Source organism: Apodemus sylvaticus, chromosome 4, assembly GCF_947179515.1.
Source record: "Apodemus sylvaticus chromosome 4, mApoSyl1.1, whole genome shotgun sequence".
Taxonomy (NCBI): Eukaryota; Metazoa; Chordata; class Mammalia; order Rodentia; family Muridae; genus Apodemus; species Apodemus sylvaticus.
The window spans coordinates 151,622,414-151,640,606 of NC_067475.1; the positions used below are offsets into that span (position 1 = coordinate 151,622,414).

General features: G+C 41.1%; 1 pseudogene; it reads left to right on the forward strand.

Annotated features, from left to right (window-relative positions):
- Window positions 1-17,940, forward strand: part of LOC127683747 (60S ribosomal protein L7-like) — a 106,649-nt pseudogene extending 88,709 nt beyond the window's left edge.
- The last annotated feature ends 253 nt before the right edge of the window (window positions 17,941-18,193 follow it).

Consider the following 18,193-nt stretch of genomic DNA (forward strand, 5'->3'; position numbering starts at 1 on the left):
CCACCCTTAGGTCAGTCTCCCATCTTCCCCCTTATGGTCTTAGGGATGTAATTTGGCCTCTGACCTTTTTAAAGTTTCTGAGTTAACCCTTTCATTTTCCACTTTTCTTTGTTCATGCTTCAATCCTGAAGCAATTGCTGGTATTCTGATAGCTCATACTCGTGATCTAGTTCTTTGTATCTCTGCTTTAAGATCATTAGCTGTGCCTATGTGTTTCTTAACAATAGTGACTAAGTAGTTCAAAATATAGGGTCAAAAGTCAACTATTGCTGGAGAAAAATTAGGGATCCTAACAGGGTCCTAACAACCCTGAATAATCTATATAAGATCAACACTCCTCCGCTAAGACAGAACATAGCTCTCCTATCCTGCAGTACTACTTCTAATAATGAAGTCAGTGATTCTTGAAGGTGACTGATGGAAGTTGTGGGAAGCCTTCCTGAGCTATTCGGACTAATGCTTACTCATGGCCCTAAGGTGGTGGCTGCTAAAATATAAGAACAATTAACTAGAGCCTCTCCTTGAGCTATCGGTGTGAGGAGATTCCGAGAATACCACAAGATGTTCCTGCCCAGTGTGAGAAGATTCCGAGAATACCACAAGATGTTCCTGCCCAGTGTGAAAAGATCCCGAGAATACCACAAGATGTCCCTGCCCTAACCATGGAATGTACCTGCCAGCATTAACTCCGGGTGTCCTCTCCAGATGACCAGATGACCTCCTCGCTTGCTTCCTGCTTCAACCCCTAGGGGTGTCTCTGCCCTTCCCTCCTTTGGCTGGTGTGAAAGTTATTTCCTTCTCTGTAAACCTTAAAACCCACTTACCTCCCTGACATTAAACGAAGCCTTGACATAACCCAGACTGACTTGTCTTTCTTAGCGTGCTTGGCTTCCCTTTTCTCTGCCCCCCATTTTTGACCCTCAGGTAGTACCCCTTCGGGACCCGGGAATAACTGGACCTGCTGGACGGGTCATAGTGGCGCCTGAACAGGGACCCGAAGTACGGTCAACTACCGGACGACGGAGGAGAAATCCCGGGAAAAGGAATCAAGGACCCCACAGGCCGCATTGCTCGTGCGTCGCTGGAGGGGCAGGTAAGTGGCCGAACAATTGTCGTCCGATTGTCATGGGGAAACAATTATTAAAAGAGTCTAAAGAGGCTTGATTTATAGGAGAAATCAAGCAATCATTCAGGGAGAGAGGAGTAAGAGTTAAGAAAAAAGATTTAATTAAGTTGTTTTGTTTTGTCATGATAAATGCCCTTGGTTGGTTTTAAGTGGATCTGACATTCACCCGCTCACATGGAATAGGGTTGGTAAAGAAATTAATAAGATTTTGAAAACAGGTACAGGTGAACCAATGTCTGATACATTCTTTAGTTACTAGGGGCTCATTCAGTGTGCAAATGAGGACCCTGCTGAATATTGCCTCTGCCCTTTGTCTCGGGCAGCTTCTGCGACCTTGCTTTCCTCTAAAAAGAACTCTCCAAAACCTTCCTCGGTCTTTATAGACAGGTCTGAGTGCCCGCCATCTGCTCCCGTAACTTCTCTTTATCCTCCGCTCCCGAGGGACCCATCCCTTGCTGATATGCCATTAAGTTAAGAGACCCCCCCCCCCCCCGGAGAAAGCCAACTTGGAGGAGAAAAGCTGCAGAGAGCAAGTAGCCCTCTTAAAGGAGCTATGAGGGACAAATGGTCACTCTAACTTCAAGATTTATTTCAAAGTCAAATGCCTAGAAAAAGCCAGAGCCAAAACAAGCCCCTCCACATGGCCCGCCACCCTATACCCAGCGATAGGCATGCAGCTCGGCTCCTCTCAGCCAGGTTCCTCAGAGCTTTACTGGGTCCAGGCAATCACCAGAGATCTTCCTATACGATCAGCCTTAAAATAAACGGTAAAAGCTTTGAGGGCATCTTAGACTCAGGTGCCGATTCTACTGTGATCTCACAATGTGCTTGGCTCCCTGCTTGGCCTTTGCAAGCCTCTCTGACCCATCTACAGGGGATAGGACAATCAAAAAAATACTCTCCAGAGCTCACAGTTGCTGACTTGGGAGGACAGAGGGAAATACTGGTTCTGCTCAGCCCTTTGTGGTCCCTGGTCTGCCTGTTAACCTCTGGGGAAGAGACATTCTCTCTCAAATGAAAGTCCTTATGTGTAGTCCCAATGAGGTTATTGCTCAACAAATGCTCTCCCAGGGCTATCTCCCTGGACAGGGACTAGGCAAAAATGGACAGGGGAGACCCATGCAGGTAGAAGTCGGGGACTGCTGCTGAGGCGGCCAGGGAGAAGCCTCTCACAGGCAGCATGTAAGACCTGGACTGCAGAGAAATTCCTGGGCTCTCCTTCCCTCTCCACAGGTGTGTGTGTTTGACTAGGCATCCTCCTTCCCCCTTGTTAAATCTTAAACAAGAGAAAAAGCAGGTTTCAGAAAAGCAGTTTGTCCATGTGTAGGACATGGTATAAAAAAAAAATGGTTGGAAGCTATTTCAAAACTCTCCTGGTGAGGACAGGAAAACGGGAGACGTCCTGTTTTCTCTCTGAAACCTACCGGAGATCTCTTTAGTTCAGGTTAAGATATTTGGATCTCTTTGGGACATCAAGTTCCCTCGCTGTCTGTTGTTTGTCTTTTGGTGCACCAAAACTTGTCTATATGTGTGTCAATTTGTGTTGTCTATTGTTTTGTTTGGCTGAATGATTGGTCGTTTTTATGTTTTATGTAAAAAAGAAAAAAAAATGGTAAAAAAAAGCTTTATCTTGCTGGCAGTCCTGCCAATTGCAGTTTACACAGAGGAGGCTAATTTGAGGTGCCTCACATTCATAAGTAGGAGTAAAACACAGCTAAAGGAAAAAAAAATGTGCAGCAGTGGACAATGGTGGCGCACGCCTTTAATCCAAGCACTTGGGAGGTAGAGCGCAGGGCAGCGCATGGCGCGCGGGGCACAGGCAATAACGGTGGCCGCCAGAGAGAGCCCGGAACTCCGTGGGTCATGGGCAATTGGCCCTGGCAAGTGGTTAAAGGCAGAGTGCTAGCGCCTCAAAGTTACTTGGCCCTGCTCCGGCTTGGAAGGACCCCGGAACTCTGCGGGCCACGAGCCGGTAAACCCAGCAGCATACTCAACTTTTTCTCTTAGAAAACCAATAACCTCCAGTTTGGGAAAACTCTGGTTTAACTAATAAAATTTGTGTAATTGCTTTATTCTGGTTTTTAATAGGTCTTAAAGGTATAAATGTTTTACATATCTTGGCTATAGAGTTATAAATTAATTGGCTATGATTTAAAAGGTATAGTGTTATTAAGAAAAGGTTTGTTTAAAACTGGTGATTCAGTGTCAGAGCCATCTTAACTAGCTACACGCGGCATGACGTAACCCAGGAAATACAGGCCTCTAAGATGCTTCTAAATTGGCATGGTGTTTCCTGTGAATCTTGGCCTGGAGATTGGACTTATAAGAAATATGATTTAAAATAATGTCTCTTTAATAAGTTACACTGTCATACACTTGAACATAAGAACAGGCAGACAAACCTTGTGCTGTAAAGATAATACGTTTGCCATTGATTTTAAAGAAAATAGATTGTTTAAAATTGGAATTTGCTTCCAAAGTTGCAGTTGTGCTCTAATATTGCAAGGAAAAATTGAGTTACAATAAAAATTGCCAGTGTGTCATTGGCTGCAGTTTTAAGTTTACAGCCTTGTTAAAGGCTCATGATTCTTAACATATTTTGTAATTAAGATAATTTTAAGTATGATACAGCTGTGGCCATTTTAGGCCCATTGCTACTTTTCCACAAGTTTATAGGCTACAATGGTAGAAGCAAAATTTAACCCTCCAAAATTAAAAGGGAGATCTCAGTGGAAATTTATTTGATATCGAACAGGCTCCTTTGACTACAATGAAACTAGGATCTTTCCCGGAATCCTGGAATTGCAGGTTCCTTTGGTTATTCAATCCTCAAGGTGTCCTTGCTGGACTGGACAGGCGGGTTTGGATCTGGTCGTAGATAAAAAGCTCAGATTAGAAGGTGGTTAAGTTTGAGGAAGCGCATGTAATGTCCTAGCCTAGGACCCAAGGTGGGTCCTTGGAAAAAAAAAAAAGAGGAATTTACATTTGAGTTAATGCAAGGCTTGGGGCTGCCTCAGTGGAAACTTGTGAAAAACTATTTTTGCCTTACAGGCCTCAACTAGGGAAAGTTTGGCTAAAAGGACATTCCTTACATCCTTATCTGCGTGTGGTTTAAAACGCAATTAAACTCTATAAAAGGTCAATAAGGCATTAACATTTGGCCTGTCTACTCCATACAAAATTATAGATTAAAGGGTGTTTTTTGCTTTACATTCTGACAATTATAAAAGATTCGCTTCTAACTTTAAAGAAGCAATAAAACAATTTCATTAGAAGGTTTTTTTCTTTAAGGAATGGCAAGTAGCCTTACCTTAAGTGAGAAAAGATATTTTGTCTCTATCTCAATACAAGAAGCTAGGATCTTAAATTCTTCAGTGTATAATGTTCATGGAATGTTCATTACAGGCCTTTGCTCCTAACCATAGGCTTTTAGAATTTTTACATAAATGATTTTCAAAGGTTGTTAGGATATATTAATTGGCTTTATCTTATATTAACCTCATCTTAAGCTTGCCCGTGGAAGACCTAAACCTCTGTTTTCAAGGTAAAAAACGTTTGTTCCTTGTTTCAAACAGCAATCAAATTGGTTATTACAAAACGTTGATGGTTGATTTATTACATGGCAAGCCTTTTTTAGGCAAAATTAATAATTGTTATCTAAAAGATAAATTGTTAAAAATATACCTCTATACATATTTTTATTGTTATAGATTTATATATCATCCTATAAAAATACATCTACTATGGGAGTAAAGCTCATATAATTAGATCACATGTTTATTCTTTTGAGTGTCCCCTTGCTTCAGCACAGATAATTGAATTGGGTGCTGCAGCTGTTCTTAAAATGTTAAAAATCAAACTTTTGATTTGTATATTAATAATATATATATATATAACTCATGGCTTACAATTGCTTGAAATTGTTTCTTTTTTAATGCTACTAATTCTTAACTTTGACAATACAAATGCAATTCAAAAAAATTAATCAAAATATACATATGACTATTGACAGCTTTTCAAGCTTTCTAGTTATAACTGTTTTTACATGTTATTTTTTTATACTGAATGTTCCAAATCAGATTAAGACAAATATTATAACTGATTATTATAGTCAGTCATTTGAAATGTTATATTAATGATTTAATATTAGTCATATTACTGAGATTCCTCATAATTCGCAGAGGCAAGATATTATGGAACAAGCCCATAGAACTTTACAACAATATATTTATAATAAAAGAAGGGAGAATTACATCTCTATATACCACAAAAATTTAAAAATTTTAATGCCAGGGAACTCTAAGTGTAGAGAAGAGGCATGTTTGTGTTCTTTCTACAGGATGCTGAAGGAACATGCTAGCTGCCAGAGTATGCTGATGCTGAGATTTCACCCTGGCTTTCCACCTTGCTCTCCAGCCTTTTGGGGCTCCTCCTGGGTCTTTTGTTGCTTTTGTCATTTGACCCCTGGGCTTTTAACAGATTAACCAGTTTTGTTAAATCACAGATCAATTCTGCCTTGAACATGACCAGTTGCAGCCCACTACCATTGGCTGGGAATCCGAGACTCAGCCGAAAACCTCTCTTCTGCCTACGCAGAGGTAGCAAGCATCAGCCTTCAGTTCTCCACTCTTGCTGCAGGCACAGAGCTTTCTTGGTTCCATAAGCTTTAGAAACGTCAATGCCAGGGATGGTGACCTCTGGCTCCTAATAGTGGCTGAGGGCCATAAGCTGTGGAGTAGCCAATGACGGGAAATATTGTGGTGCCACGAGCCAGATGCACACCGCCTCTTGGCTGCAGGGTGACTCCATGACCGGATTATTGTGAGTCCACTACCTGGATGCCCATCACACTCACCAAGGGCCTGATTAAGCCATTGGAGTGGGATGTGATGCCAGGAGTGGATGCAACTTACATAGCCTAAGGCAGAGGCCCTGCCCTACTAGGATCTAAAAAGGCCTAGTTACTGTGGTGCTGGACGTGGGGGCAAAACCACATAGCCTAAAACAGGCTCTCCACCGACCCTCTTTCCATAGCCACCCCTCAATTTAAGAAAGAAAAAAGGAGGAGATGTGGGAAGCCGTCCTGAGCTATTCGGACTAATGCTTACTCATGGCCCTAAGGTGGTGGCTGCTAAAATATAAGAACAATTAACTAGAGCCTCTCCTTGAGCTATCGGTGTGAGGAGATTCCGAGAATACCACAAGATGTTCCTGCCCAGTGTGAGAAGATTCCGAGAATACCACAAGATGTTCCTGCCCAGTGTGAAAAGATCCCGAGAATACCACAAGATGTCCCTGCCCTAACCATGGAATGTACCTGCCAGCATTAACTCCGGGTGTCCTCTCCAGATGACCAGATGACCTCCTCGCTTGCTTCCTGCTTCAACCCCTAGGGGTGTCTCTGCCCTTCCCTCCTTTGGCTGGTGTGAAAGTTATTTCCTTCTCTGTAAACCTTAAAACCCACTTACCTCCCTGACATTAAACGAAGCCTTGACATAACCCAGACTGACTTGTCTTTCTTAGCGTGCTTGGCTTCCCTTTTCTCTCCCCCCCATTTTTGACCCTCAGGTAGTACCCCTTCGGGACCCGGGAATAACTGGACCTGCTGGACGGGTCATAGTTCTATTTTCTCTATATCGAAATCAATGACTCTCCTATGACTATCATAATTTCCCCCTGTAAGACCAGAGTGGAAGTCCTAGTGGCTGCTCCAGCCATCCCCAACCCCATCAGAAAAGATACAGTGAGTGCTGCAACAAGTTTGGCAAGCGGGCACATAGGATGGGAGTGGGGAAGGAACCAGAATCTAAGGGTACCACCAGGAAGTCACGATCAAGGTCAAGTGATCTTGAACTCTAAACAGATTGTCTATCTTCTGTGCCATCAAGCTGGGATCTCTGGATAGCAGGGCATCTGCAGGTTTCACATGGAAAGAATATGCCCAGGCCACAGTACTGTCTACCTTGAGGCATGTGGGAGTGGCTAGCAGCATCAGGAAAGGTCTCTTGCATTAGGGTTCTAGCCACTGTTCCTGAAGTCTTACATAGATCCAGTCACCAGTCTGAAAGTGGTGAGGAGACTCTGGCATCCCTGGAGAATTTAAGGCAGGCAGTTTGGGCCAAATCTCACATTGTGGAATATCTCCTATGAGGTCCCAGTGGACAGCAAAAGAGTTGGGGTACTAAACAGGATCTCAAAAGGGGTCAGTTTAAAATGGCAAGGGCTGTTCTGGGCTTAAAACAGGGTCAAGGAGAGGGGCACCATACAACCTGAGCCACTCTCCAAGGTCAATTTAGTTATGGTCTCTTGTATGGTTTTATTTTCTTTACCTGCACTGAGCTCTGGGGACAGTAAGCCCAGTAGTGCTTCTAATTAGTCCCCAATATCTCTGCCAATCCCTGACTTACATTTAGAGACAAAAGCAAGACCATTGTCTGATCCAATTACCTTGGGATCAAAAGAACTCTGAAAACTCAGGTTCTTTTGATATCTTCTTTAGCTATCATGGCAGCTGTTTCCTGCTTGGTGGGGAAAGTCTCAATCCATCCAGAGAAAGCATCTACAAACACTAGAAGGTATTTATAACTATATTTTCCTGCCTTAACTTTTATAAAATCTCTCAATATATTCTATGCTGTTCTCTCCTAGGTCTTTTGCCTTGTTTACTCTTTGCTGCACAAGCATTAACTTGCTGGCATACCATACACTTCTGCTATCTCTCTGGCCTAAAACCTGAGTCTTATAAATATATACTTTAGGTTCCTTAACTGCTTGGCAAGCTTTTTATTCCCCAAATGAGTCTATCTCTGCATTTGGCCTAGTAAATCTCTTGCTTACTTTCTAGGAAGTATATTTCTCTCTTCTTGTGTGCACCTTCTCTTAGTAATAGTTGATAGGGTGACTAGCAATCTGGGCCTTTTAGTGAGGCCATTTCTTAGTCTGGTCCCATTTCTCAGTGGGTGTCTCTCACAGGCCCATAACCTGATTAGGCTCCTGTATAACCACTTCAGGAGCCACTTGATATGTCTGGTTATTACCCACTGTGTCTCTTCCCTTCTGATGTCCTGGGCAATGAATAATACTCACAGTTGCTGGCTTCATTAGGGCAACCAAGAGATCCAAGATTTCCTATTTTTTTTCCTCTGATGTGAGCAGTCCTCCCTCTTGGCATATAGTCCTGTGGACATGGGCTGTGGCAGAGACATACCTGCTATCTGGATGGATGTTAATTTTCTTTCTGGCTCCAAGTTCTAAGGTTTTGGTGGGGGCAATTAGCTCCACTTTTTGTGTTGAGTGCCAGGGGGTAGAAGTTCTGCCCAGATGACATTTGCATCATCCACCACAGCAGCACCTGCTCAGTCTCTGACCTTCATGGAGAAAACTGCTCCCGTATATAGCTGTGACTTTTGGCAGGGGTTAGTCTCTCCTTTTGGGTCAGTTAGCTTCGGCCTCTTGGACAGGAAATGTATCTGGACCCCCATTTTGCAGAGTATGTCTTACTCTAACAGAGGGTAGGACAGTCTGGGGCGACGCTAAATGAATGGGCAACTTATTCCATCCTTAGGTCCTCTGTTCTTCGGGTAGTCTATGAATACATTTTGGTGCCAGTGGCTTCTTGGAACTAAGATCTTTTCTAGGAAACAGAGCCATTTGCTTGGAGGACTGAGTGTTGAGTCCCTGTGTCCACCAAGAACTGAATGGGTTTCTCTTCTACTCTCAGAGTTACCCTGGGTTGGGGGAGGTGATCAGAATCCCATTTCCCCTAGTCACTATCTTTATCCAGGGCTAACACCTTTGTCACTTGGCAGCTCTTTTCTCAAGACTTGGGAATTTCTGTTCCCTGCTTCCATTAGTGCACACTTCCACCCAGTGGTCTCTCTCCTTGTATCATTTGCACTGGTCCTTTTCTGTCTCTCTCCTTTGCTCTTCTTAACTACTGTAGCCAGGAATCTCTGTAGATTTGTTCTCTGTCAGTTTTTTTTTTATTTCTTTTTCTCTGTTTTCTCTCCTCCTTTGTCTCTCTGTAATGGTAGACTTTCTCAGCCAACCTACACTAAATCCCTCTACAGACTCTCAGTGACTTGCACTAAATCTCTCTAGAGATTTTCTCAGCAACCAGCACTAAACCTCTCTATAAGCTTTTTCAGCAACCTGCACTGAACCTCTCAACAGCTTATGTTTTTCTCTATCTCTGTTCCTTCTCTTGCTCTGTCTCTATGTCTCAGCAGACTGTACTAAATCTCTCAATGACTTATTCTTTTTCTCTAACCTCTGAAGCTTTTTTTTCTGATAGGTCTACTAGTCTGGTCTATAAAAGCCATTTTCCTAGTAGTTTTATATTATTTGCCTCTGGGGTCATAGGCTATATATTGCCTCTATGATTCACTCTAGAAAAGCTGTGGTCGCATACCTTGATCAAACTTGTGGGTTGTCATATGGCCCCTTTAGACATGTCCATGGAGTCTGGTGGTGGACGTTCAGATTATATTGTCATATTAAAGTCCCAGTTAGGTCTAGTCAGGGAAAGCCCACTGATCACAACTGTCTGGTCAATCAATGGCACCCCCCAAGTCTGAGGGGGTATTCTTTTTGGCTTCCTGTATTATAAATAAAACAGTCTCAAAGAGATTAATCAGTCTCTTGGGAAATATGTCCTTAGTGAGAGAGCCACCATGGTATCAGGAGAGGTGGTCTCAGGTCTCCTCCTGCACCACTCCTGTGGTCTTCCCTTCCTACTTCTCTCTAGCTCTGTTTCAATTTGAGTGGATAGGAAATCTTGCAACATTTCACCATTTCTGTTTAATAAAAAGCTTTCTTTCTAAATATAAATTGAGCATAACTATTACCATTTTGTAAATTATAAAGTATAAGATAGACATAACACCCAGTCTATAATCTCTGTCAATCAAACAGAAGCTTTATCCTCTGTACTATCTTAGAAGGCTAAAAGAATTCTTATAGACTCCTGAAACCATCTGCTAGAAACCCCACATGACTTCCACCTGGTGACTTGCTGCTGGAAGCAGCCCCACAATCCTTCAGGCTTTAGATCTACACTAGACCATTTTTCCTCATTTCCCCCCCACAGGGGCATTCCCTATGACCTTCTGGAAATGTAAGTCCAAGGAAATTCTTCTACTAAGTTACCTTGGTCCTGACATTTTATCACAGCAACAGAAAAGTAAGTAATATAGCTAGTAAGTATATTTTCTTAACATCACTGCCTCATAGGAAGACAGGAATGATGTTAGCCTGAAAAGATCTGGCAAGTCATCTGTTTAAGTGATAAGATTCTGTTGCATAATGAAACAAACCAAGAGAGTATATAACTTCATTCTAAATACTCATCATTATACTCACATACAAGTTTAGCTCTCACCTGTCATCAAAGTAACTTCCCTTTGCAGTAGAGAAAAACACAAGTACTCAAAATGAAAAGACATGATCATGGGTGCCTAGATCCGAGGATTGTATCAAGAATGTCTAACCTAAGGATTAGGCAGCAAAGAGGAAGCAGAGGCTAAAAGCTCATAAGAACTAGTGGGCAAAGAAGTATGATATGAGATTGTATTGCCTAAATATGACAAGGAAGCTATACCTATGATTTCAGAACTCTATGGTTTTCTTAATAGAAACTAAACAATGGCACCACTAGCAGACAAGCTAATATGGAAGCAGTAAATCTCTTGGGCTCTGCCCCTAAACAAAGGACTTTTGGCAACCAATGATTGCCGAGAATTAGTCTTTCTCAGGGAGGAGCCCCCTCATTGATTATTCAATACCAAGTGTTTAGCTACAAGCAACACTAAATGGACTCATCAGGTTATACATAAATTGTTAAAACATGTAGATGTGCTTAAATAATGAAGGCCTTGAACTTGAGAGGTATTAAGGGGGGATGGGAGGGAGGTGACATGGGAGACACTACAGAGAATATAGGGAAGGGAGAAACAATGGTTTAATTAGAATAAGTGTCTTTTGAATCTAGGGTCTATTTTTTCAATTGGGTGATTTTGTTTTTTTAAATATCTCTCCTATGACAAGAATCATTGTTGTCTAGGAGCCTAAATTAAATTCCAAGTGATTCCTTGTGGTTTGAATGTGAAATGTCACTCATAGGGTCATATGTTTGCACACTTGGTCAATAGTATTTGGCTCTGTTTGGGCAGATTATGGAGTCTTTAGGATGTGAAAGTTTCCTTGAAGAAATAGACTACTAGTTGTGACCTTGAAGTTTCATAGCCTAGTCCCATTTCTTGTTCACTCTCTGTTCCCTGAAGATAGGTTAGTATTAGCACCCAACTGCTGCCATTGTTTCTCTGTTTAACAGACTGTATACTGTTGTGAATAGACCTGGTGTTGCTTGCATTTTGATGCTAATTCAAACTCTCCTGAGAGGGGCTGCAAAGGAGGAATGAGTCATGTGCTCCAGTGACTTCTTGTGAACTATCCCCCTAATGAATTAAGGAGCCAATCACTGGGCAAGTAGACAGGACTTCTGAATTGGATAGGTGAAGCAAGGCAGCAGGAGAGAGAGAGGGTGCTTTTGGACAGGACAATATGAGGACAAGATGTAATTACTAGTGCTTCTTAGCTTTATTGGCATATCCATCAGGATTTGCCATGGGGGTGGGGGGGATGTTATATTTGATATGGCTTACAAGTTAGGATTTTAGTTGCTGTGCCCAGCTACTGAGTTACTGTTGTTTCTGAACTAAGTTTGTGTTATGTTTTCTTTCATATGGGAGCTTCTCTGGGTTCAAGAGAGAAAGGTAAGGCAACAAAGTGGGTTTGCTTGATGTGCACCACAAAGGTCATTGGGGTTTTGAAGCATGGGGCTGGCATGGTAGCAACATGCAAGTAGGAATTTAGCAAGCTGAGTTTAGAAATTTTGGAGCTCTGAGTCAGAGTCTCCATGAGATAAGAACTGGCCAGCAATTTCAGTCTGGTACATCTGCCTGTACCCCTTGTGATAGCCTTCTCAGAGATGGCCTATAGTGAACTGGTTCCTGGAAGAGAAGCTGAGGGATGGATGGGGAATCTGCAAAAAGAACAAGAGCCAGGGTGACAGTTGCCAACAGAGGCAGAAACTTTAATAAATATTAGTCAATATATAGCTTGGGAAAAATCCCTCCCCCCAGACTCCAGGCTGAGTTCTGGGGAAGTTGTCTGGTGGTTCTTGGCTCCACTGCTTAGGCAGCTGGGTGCGTCACCTGCTTAATTCAGGAATTTTTAGACCAGGAGGAACAAAGAACTTTACCTTCACTCTGAGCACTCCACCCTAGGTGGAGCAGGATCCTGAATAGCACAGGAATCCTGGCTCAACAAATGCTGAAAGAAGTTCACCTTGATTAATGTCAAGTTCCTAACATGTGGCATGACACCCTGTTTTTGAAGTTCTGAAGCCAGGGGGCCTGCAAGTGTCTTTAAAAGACAGTTGATCTTTATATCCAGGTGTGCCTGGGTGGAGACAGCCAGTCTGCTTAACAAACAAGGTCAAGAGTTAAAGATGGAACCAGATTAACTTGTCTGCAGACGTCCCTGAGGTATCCAATTCAGTTGCAAATTAGCAATTTAAAAGACACAAAGCCTGGCCTCTGGGGTGGAGGAGGTAGATTTGTGAATCAGGAGATAAGCTGTTACTTCTCAGGAAAAGTGGAGACTATATTTTAAATTAACTTCACAGGCTGAAGATGATTGTTAGCCATCTTCATAATTGGAATCTCCAATATTGAATTTATTTCTAGACCAGTTTATGATTGAGTCAGCTGATCACATTAAAGGAGAGAGAAGAGTCATTATAACTCCTCTTTAGATTAATTTTTTCTAAGCTAGTTTAACAGTCTCCATGTTCTATCCCACAAGGTCTAAAAGTCTGAAGCAAGGCAATTTATCTAATCTGAGACATTTGACAATTAAAGTATGTCAAGAACATATACCCAATATAGCTCTTATGTTACCATTGTCTGGGGACTCAGCAAGCCCACAGTCAGCATATCTTCAGCATGCCAGACTAATTACTCTGACAGCTAGCATGTTTCTGCAGCATTCTATGGAAAAAACATAGACTTGTTGTCTTTCCCAATATTAAATCAGGATCATGGCATATGTCAATAAGTGAATTCCTTCGTTTCACCCAGGCATCCGTATGCCTAGTTGCAGTATGCCATACACACACAGCAAGGAGTTCTTGGGCATCAAAATTTTAAAATTTTCTTAAAAATATACACGCATAATTTAGATGATATGCATGGGGATACAATTTCCCCTTTTTCTTTTTTTTAAGAAGACAGAAATATAAAAGTAAAATTGCAACTGTCGGACCCGAAAAATGAGGGCACTCCAGCACCGCATGCCTCAGAAGGCAATACTCAAATCCCTTGCGAGAAAAGGTCTTGATGCAACAGCAAGAGAATTTTTATTCCAGAGGCTCTGGGGTTCACAGTCATATACCGTGCAGTGGTAGAGGACTGTGGAACCGCGAGTGCAGAATCAGGACATCTTTTATGGGTTTACAACAATGCCCATGCATCACAAACCAATCATTCCTTAGCACTGAGAGCCAGCATAGTGTGAGCCAATTGATTTGTACCACTCAAGAGTTTTTAGGTCAATCAGTTTAAGTTATCTGAGCCTGAGCTCTGTGGACCAATCAGTTTCCTATTTTCTTGGAGGTCAATAGCGCGTGAGCTCCTGGTTGGGTGTGATGGTGTAAAAAGTTTACAGAAGCAAGATAAGCAGCTAATTAGCTCATTACAGGGCCAGGATTACTGACTCAAGGCCCTTTTGCCTAGCTCCTAACCAAGAGAGGGCTCTGAAATGCGACCTTTTACCTAGTTTCTAACAAAGAGTGGGCTCTGTGATTTGAGGTGTTTGGAGCCCCTTTGAAGGCTGGAGTTAGAACTTCTTTGGAGTGAGATAGCATTTTAAACTTCTGACTTCTTGGGGTCATTTGAGAGTTAGGCACTGGACGCTTTTAGGCTGTAATTCTCATCCTTTTACAACAAATAATCTTTTGGATAACAATTATTAATTTTGCATAAAAAGGATTGCCATGTAATAGGTTAAATACCAATATTTTGCAATAACCTATTTTATTGCTGTTTGAAACAAGGGACAAATGTTTTATCAGGCTCTTAAAACATTCCTTTTAACATATTTTTATAATTTTATCTTACAACATTTTATTAACACACCAATATATTTATTGGAGTGTATTGAAATTTTACTTGGAGATGAGAAAAGAGTGGTTCTAAATGAATGTTCCCTTTGCCAAGGAATGGCAGTGAACACGTATCATAAACAGCTGATTACAGTAGCCTTCTCTACTGTCTGTAAAGTTATGTGTCCTTTGCCAGTTCATTTTTATCTACCTTGAAAACAGAGGTTTAAGTCCTCCTCTGGCAAGCTTAAGATGAGGTTAATATAAGCTAAAGGCAATTAATATTTTACAGCAATATAATAATAATAATTAATTGTAATTATTATTTACAATTTTAATATTCCTAACAACCTTTGAAAATTACTTAAAAAATTTAAAAGCCCACAGTTATGAGCAAAGGCCTGTAATAAAATTCTATGAACAACATACACTGAAAAATTTAAGATCCTAGCTTCTTGTATTGAAGCAGAGACAAAACACTTTTTCTCACATAAGGTAAGACTATTAGTCATTCCTTGAGGGAAAAAAACCTTCTAATGAAGTTGCTTTATTGTTTCTTTAAAGTTAGCTCATGGAAGCAAATGCTTTTATAACTATCAAAATGTAAAGCAGAAAACAATGCTTTAAATATATAATAATTTTGTATGGAGTAGACAGGCCAAATTTTAATACCTTCATAAGTTCTACATAGCCTTATTAACCTTTCATAAGTTTGAACTGCATTTTGAACCACACATGGATAAGTCTGTCAAGAATGTTCTTTTGGCCAAACCCTCACTAGGTGGGGTCTGCAAGACAAAAGCAGTTCCTCACCGGCTTCCACCTAGGAAGCTCTGAGCTTTGCACTAACTCAAATGTAATTTTTTTTTTAATCTGCCCAACACCCACCTGTCTGGCAGGACAATGTATGAGGTTCCTCAAATGTAAATATCTTCTAATCTGAGCCTTTTGTCTAAGACCAGATTCAAACCCACCAGTCCTGCAAGGAGATTGTATGAGGGACAAATAACACAACGAACATGTACTTTTAGGATTCCAGGAAATATTCTACTCATTGTTTCATAGTAGTCATAGGAGCCTTTTTGATATCAAATAAATTCCCACTGAGATCTCCTTTTTATTCCTAGGGGGTTAAATTTTGCTTCTACCACTTTAGCCAATAAACTTGTGAAAAAGTGGCACTAGGCCTATAATGGACGCAGCTGGATCACTCTGAAAATTATGTTAATTATAAAAAAAGTTAAGAATAGTGAGCCTTTAACCAGACTGACTGCAAATTGCAGTCAATGGCACACTGGCAATTTTTATTGTAATTCTTAATTTTCTCTTGCAATATTAGAGCATAACTACAACTCTGGAAGCAAATCCTAATTTTAAACAATCTATTTTCTTTAAAATTAATGCCAAACACATTATTTTTACAGCACAAGCTCTGTCTGACAATTTTTTTGTTCAAATGTATGACAGTGTGACTTATTAAAGAGACATTATTTTGAATATTATTCCTTATAAGTCTAATTTCTAGGATAAGATGCACACAAAACACTAGGCTATTTAGAAGAATCTTAGAGGCCTGTTTTTCCTGGGTTGTGTCATGCCACGTGTTGTTGTTTAAGATGGCTGCAACCCTGAGTCACCAGTTTTAAACTAATGTTTTTGTTACAACATTATACCTTTTAAATCATGTCCAATGACTTATAAGCCAATACTCTGTCTAGTCAAGACATGCAAAAATATACTTATACCTTTAAGACCAATTATAAACAAGAATAAAGTGATTACATGAATCTCATAAACTTAAACCAAACAATTTTTTCCCTTTTTCTAGCTGTAATTTCGAGAGAATAAAAAGCACTTTGAACCAAAAACCACAATTGTAAAGATTTTTCTTTAGGAGAAACAACCATTAACCCACTTGTCCTAGACTTGAGGCTGCTGGCCCTTTTTAAAGGCAGCTTTCTCTCTAACTATGTTTGACTCCTAGCTGAGTGTAGGACACCTCAAATCAGCCTCTGATGTGTAAACTGCAGCTAGATTCTGAGATAGACTGCCAGCAAATGAAATTTTTACCATTTTTTTTAACATGAAACAAAAAACATTCATTCAAACAAAGACATGAAGAGGACACAAATGTACACGTAGATGCACAGTGCACACTGAGGAAAAACAATGATACACAGAAAGGGAAGCACACTTGTTATGCAATTACATCCTTTTTTCTTCTCTCTTTCTCTCTCAATTTTCAAACTTTCCTAAAGCAGCTCTTGGAAGCTGGGGACATATGCCTATTTTGAAACCCTTTTCTTTTAGCCTGAATCAGCTCTTAAAAGCTGTGGACAAATGCCTATAAAGCTCCTGCCCCATTTTCCACTGTCTGCCCCTAAGCAAGTTCAGCATTGGGTCGACACTGCCTCATGCATAATCTGTATCCTTTAGCACCTATAGTTGCTCCCCATTCAGGATACCATATTTTTCCATTTTCTGCAAAGCTTCACTAAAACAGGGACACCTCAGGAGATCTTCTCATATCCATCCCTGCATTTGGGCACCATTCTGTTGCATTCTGTATCTACTACGAACTGGTTCCTGGAAGAGAAGCTGAGGGATGGATGGGGAACCTGCAAAAAGAATGAGGGCCAGGGTGACAGTTGCCAACAGAGGCAGAAACTTTAATAAATGCTAGTCAATATATAGCTTGGGAAAACCCCTCCCCCCCAGACTCCAGGCTGAGATCTGGGGAAGTTGTCTGGCAGTTCTTGGCTCCACTGCTCAGGCAGCTGAGTGGGTCACTTGCTTAATTCAGGAATTCTTAGACCTGGAGAAACAATGAACTTTACCTTCACTCTGAACACTCCACCCTAGGTGGAGCAGGATCCTGAATAGCACAAAAATCCTGGCTCAGCAAAGGCTGGGAGAAGTTCACCTTGATCATTGTCAAGTTCCTACCATGTGGCATGACATCCTTATGTCACATGGTTATGGCTCTGTACAATTCCTCCTTGCCTTTTGTAGTGTCTTCAGGGCAAACTTCTTCCTTAGGCGCTTCACCTTCAACTCAGTGAAATTCCTTCACTTTTTCTTAAGGGTTTCTGGCGGCAGGAAATTTGGATGGCCAGCATGGCAAGGAAAGCTGGGAACTTCTATGTGGCCACAGAACCAAAATGGACGTTTGCCATCAGAATCTGAGGTATCAATGGGGTAAGCTCAAAGTTCCGCAAGGTATTGCAGCTTCTTCATCTTCGATAGATCTTCAATGGCACCTTTGTTAAGCTCAATAAGGCTTTGATTACATGCTGAGGATTGTGGAACCGGACATTGCATTGGGGCACCCCAACCTGAAGTCAGTAAATGAGCTCATCTACAAGTGATGCAATAGCAAAATCATTAAGAAGTGGATTGCTTTGACAGATAATTCCTGGATTGCTCGATCTCTTGGTAAAGCTGGCATCCTTTGCATGGAGGATCTAATTCATGAATTCATGAGATCTATATAGTTGGGAAACACTTCAAGGAAGCAAATAACTTCCTGTGGCCCTTCAAATTATCTTCCCCTCAAGGTGGAATGAAGAAAAATATAGCTCACTTTGTAGAAGGTGGAGATGCTGACAACAGGGATGAACAGATAAACAAGCTTATTAGACAGATGAACTAAGGTGTCACCCATGATATTTTTGTAATCTGGTCAGTTAATAAACAGTCACAGCTTGTCAAATTAAAAAAATAAATAACTGGCCAGCAAGACTGTTGAGGAATAGAGTTGCCAGGTGTAGTGTATGAACTTGCTGTTTTAATATTTCCTGAAAGCAACAATATCCCTCTCAAATGTTATTCCAAAATAAGTGTTTTCTCCATTAAATTGTTTCCATCAGGATATTTTATTACAGCCACAGGAAAAAAATAAGTCG